Source organism: Salmo trutta, unplaced genomic scaffold, assembly GCF_901001165.1.
Source record: "Salmo trutta unplaced genomic scaffold, fSalTru1.1, whole genome shotgun sequence".
Lineage (NCBI taxonomy): Eukaryota > Metazoa > Chordata > Actinopteri > Salmoniformes > Salmonidae > Salmo > Salmo trutta.
In genome coordinates, this window is record NW_021822543.1 from 261,033 (window position 1) to 266,001 (window position 4,969).

At 51.4% G+C, this 4,969-nt stretch overlaps 1 long non-coding RNA gene across 2 annotated transcripts; it reads right to left on the minus strand.

The window, feature by feature from the left end:
• On the minus strand, positions 1–3,660 carry LOC115182578 (uncharacterized). 2 transcript variants are annotated; one of them, XR_003873824.1, is made up of 2 exons: positions 3,644–3,660; positions 1–90 (listed from the first exon to the last, which is right to left on the minus strand). It is a non-coding gene; the product is annotated as an uncharacterized LOC115182578 (long non-coding RNA). The 2 variants fall into 2 exon arrangements; XR_003873825.1 differs by lacking the exon at positions 3,644–3,660 and adding an exon at positions 165–176.
• Between the last annotated feature and the right edge of the window lie 1,309 nt (positions 3,661–4,969).

A 4,969-nucleotide genomic window follows, 5' to 3' on the forward strand; every position in this document is an offset into this window, starting at 1 on the left:
TACTGGACTATGGTGCTCTACACTGAAGGCTCTTTTCTCTCTCTAACCTACAACTACACCACCTGGTGTTGGAATTCCCTCCACGCCAACCTACACCACCTGGTGTTGGAATTCCCTCCACGCCAACCTACACCACCTGGTGTTGGAATTCCCTCCACGCCAACCTACAACTAACACCACTGTTGTTGGAATTCCCTCCACGCCAACCTACACTACACCACCTGGTGTTGGAATTCCCTCCACGCCAACCTACAACTACACCACCTGGTGTTGGAATTCCCTCCACGCTAACCTACAACTACACCACCTGGTGTTGGAATTCCCTCCACGCCAACCTACAACTTCACCACCTGGTGTTGGAATTCCCTCCACGCCAACCTACAACTTCACCACCTGGTGTTGGAATTCCCTCCACGCCAACCTACACCACCTGGTGTTGGAATTCCCTCCACGCCAACCTACAAACTAACACCACCTGGTGTTGGAATTCCCTCCACGCCAACCTACAACTACCACCACCGGTGGTTGGAATTCCCTCCACGCCAACCTACAACTACACCACCTGGTGTTGGAATTCCCTCCACGCTAACCTACAACTACACACCCTGGTGTTGGAATTCCCTCCCACGCCAACCTACAAACTACACCACCTGGTGTTGGAATTCCCTCCACGCCAACCTACAACTTCACCACCTGGTGTTGGAATTCCCTCCACGCCAACCTACAACTACACCACCTGTTGTTGGATTTCCCTCCACGCCAACCTACAACTACACCACCTGGTGTTGGAATTCCCTCCACGCCAACCTATAACTACACCACCTGGTGTTGGAATTCCCTCCACGCCAACCTACAACTAACACCACCTGGTGTTGGAATTCCCTCCACGCCAACCTACAACTAACACCACCTGGTGTTGGAATTCCCTCCACGCCAACCTACAACTACACCACCTGGTGTTGGAATTCCCTCCCCGCCCAACCTACAACTACACCACCTGGTGTTGGAATTCCCTCCACGCCAACCTACAACTACACCCACCTGGTGTTGGAATTCCCTCCACGCCAACCTACAACTAACACCACCTGGTGTTGGAATTCCCTCCACGCCAACCTACAACTAACACCACCTGGTGTTGGAATTCCCTCCACGCCAACCTACAACTAACACCACCTGGTGTTGGAATTCCCTCCACGCCAACCTACAACTAACACCACCTGGTGTTGGAATTCCCTCCACGCCAACCTACAACTACACCACCTGGTGTTGGAATTCCCTCCACGCCAACCTACAACTACACCACCTGGTGTTGGAATTCCCTCCACGCCAACCTACAACTACACCACCTGTTGTTGGATTTCCCTCCACGCCAACCTACAACTACACCACCTGGTGTTGGAATTCCCTCCACGCCAACCTACAACTACACCACCTGGTGTTGGAATTCCCTCCACGCCAACCTACAACTACACCACCTGGTGTTGGAATTCCCTCCACGCCAACCTACAACTAACACCACCTGGTGTTGGAATTCCCTCCACGCCAACCTACAACTAACACCACCTGGTGTTGGAATTCCCTCCACGCCAACCTACAACTTCACCACCTGGTGTTGGAATTCCCTCCACGCCAACCTACAACTACACACCTGGTGTTGGAATTCCCTCCACGCCAACCTACAACTACACCACCTGGTGTTGGAATTCCCTCCACGCCAACCTACAACTAACACCACCTGGTGTTGGAATTCCCTCCACGCCAACCTACAACTACACCACCTGGTGTTGGAATTCCCTCCACGCCAACCTACAACTACACCACCTGGTGTTGGAATTCCCTCCACGCCAACCTACAACTAACACCACCTGGTGTTGGAATTCCCTCCACGCCAACCTACAACTACACCACCTGGTGTTGGAATTCCCTCCACGCCAACCTACAACTACACCACCTGGTGTTGGAATTCCCTCCACGCCAACCTACAACTACACCACCTGGTGTTGGAATTCCCTCCACGCCAACCTACAACTTCACCACCTGGTGTTGAAATTCCTCCACGCCAACCTACAAACTACACCACCTGTGTTGGAATTCCCTCCACGCCAACCTACAACTACACCACCTGGTGTTGGAATTCCCTCCACGCCAACCTACAATACACCACTGGTGTTGAAATTCCCTCCACGCCAACCTACACCACCTGGTGTTGGAATTCCCTCCACGCCAACCTACAACTTCACCACCTGGTGTTGAAATTCCCTCCACGCCAACCTACACCACCTGGTGTTGGAATTCCCTCCACGCCAACCTACAACTACACCACCTGGTGTTGAAATTCCCTCCACGCCAACTACACCACCTGGTGTTGGAATTCCCTCCACGCCAACCTACAACTACACCACCTGGTGTTGAAATTCCCTCCACGCCAACCTACACCACCTGGTGTTGGAATTCCCTCCACGCCAACCTACAACTACACCACCTGGTGTTGGAATTCCCTCCACGCCAACCTACAACTACACCACCTGGTGTGGAATTCCCTCCACGCCAACCTTACACTACACACCTGGTGTTGGAATTCCCTCCACGCCAACCTACACCACCTGGTGTTGGAATTCCCTCCACGCCAACCTTACACCACCTGGTGTTGAATTCCCTCCACGCCAACCTACACCACCTGGTGTTGGAATTCCCTCCACGCCAACCTACACCACCTGGTGTTGGAATTCCCTCCACGCCAACCTACACCACCTGGTGTGGAATTCCCTCCACGCCAACCTACACCACCTGGTGTTGGAATTCCCTCCACGCCAACCTACACCACCTGGTGTTGGAATTCCCTCCACGCCAACCTACACCACCTGGTGTTGGAATTCCCTCCACGCCAACCTACACACCTGGTGTTGGAATTCCCTCCACGCCAACCTACACACCTGGTGTTGGAATTCCCTCCAACGCCACCTACAACTACACCACCTGGTGTTGGAATTCCCTCCACGCAACCTACAACTACACCACTGGTGTTGGAATTCCCTCCACGCCAACCTACAACTACACCACCTGGTGTTTGGATATTCCCTCCACGCCAACCTACACATAACACCACCTGGTGTTGAATTCCCTCCACGCCAACCTACAACTAACACCACCTGGTGTTGGAATTTCCCTCCACGCCAACCTACAACTACACCACCTGGTGTTTGGAATTCCCTCCACGCCAACCTACAACTAACACCACCTGGTGTTGGAATTCCTCCCCGCCAACCTACAACTACACCACCTGGTGTTGAAATTCCCTCCACGCAACCTACACCACCTGGGTGTTGGAATTCCCTCCACGCCAACCTACAACTTCACCACCTGGTGTTTGAAATTCCCTCCACGCCAACCTACAACTACACCACCTGGTGTTGGAATTCCCTCCACGCCAAACCTACAACTACACCACCTGGTGTGGAATTCCCTCCCGCCAACCTACAACTACACCACCTGGTTTTGAAATTCCCCTCACGCCAACCCTACCACCACCTGGTGTTGGAATTCCCTCCACGCCAACCTACAACTACCCCCACCTGGTGTTGGAATTCCCTCCACGCCAACCTACAACTACACCACCTGGTGTTGGAATTCCCTCCACGCCAACCTACAACTACACCACCTGGTGTTGAAATTCCCTCCACGTTAACCTACACCACCTGGTGTTGGAATTCCCTCCACGCCAACCTACACCACCTGGTGTTGGAATTCCCTCCACGCCAACCTACACCACCTGGTGTTGGAATTCCCTCCACGCCAACCTACACCACCTGGTGTTGGAATTCCCTCCACGCCAACCTACACCACCTGGTGTTGGAATTCCCTCCACGCCAACCTACACCACCTGGTGTTGGAATTCCCTCCACGCCAACCTACACCACCTGGTGTCCCTGGGGGAGGACAAAGAGATGAACAGGTAGTTGAGACTAGTAGTTGTTTCTAGTTGTCACCCCAGATCATTAGTTTGCATTGCCTTTGGTAAGGAAGCATGTTTTATTGTATTGGTGCTGTTACCAGTGTCTGTCTGTTGTCTGTTGTATCACACATCATTGTTTAATCCCAGTCCCCACAGGATGCCTTTTGCCAGGCAGTCATTGGAAATAAGAATTTGTTCTTAATTGAATTGCCTGGTTAAATAAAAAAAAGTAAGTGTTTGTGTGTGTCTGTCTCTGTGTGCATGCATGTGTGTGTGTGTGTGTGTGTGTGTGTGTGTGTGTGTGTGTGTGTCTCTGTCTTCATTAGACTATCATGTTGTCCTGTTCAGCCTTATAATGAAGATCACCTTTCCTACATCCCAAATGGAACCCTATTCCCTATATAGTGCACTACTTTAGACCAGAGCCCTATGGAACCCTATTCCCTATATAGTGCACTACTTTAGACCAGGGCCCTATGGAACCATATTCCCTATATAGTGCACTACTTTTGACCAGAGCCCTATGGCACCCTATTCCCTATATAGTGCACTACTTTAGCCCAGAGACCTATGTGTTTCTAATGTAGTGGACTATATAGGGAATAGGGTGCTATTTGGGACGTCGTCAAAGTTTCACATCGCTGACTGAAACACCCAGCCGTAGGCTCCAACGAGCTGAGATGTCGAGCGTGTTTGGGTGTTCGTTACGTGTGCTTGTGGCTAATCGTGAGTGACTGAGCGAAGGAACGAGAGAGAGAGGAGAGAGGGAGAGAGGAGAGAGAAGAGAGAGAGAGAGAGAGAGAGAGAGAGAGAGAGAGAGAGAGAGAGAGAGACAGTAGGGGAGGAGAAGGAAAGAACTCTAAATACCTTTTAATTTTAAATACCTTTAAAACTTTTAATGGCAAAGACATTACACTGAAAGTGTTTGAATTAGGGGATAATAAAAGCTTTAGCTGTTAAGAAGGTCAGTATTTCTCTGGTTTTAAGACGGGGGGGGGGGGAGAGATAATGCAGGAC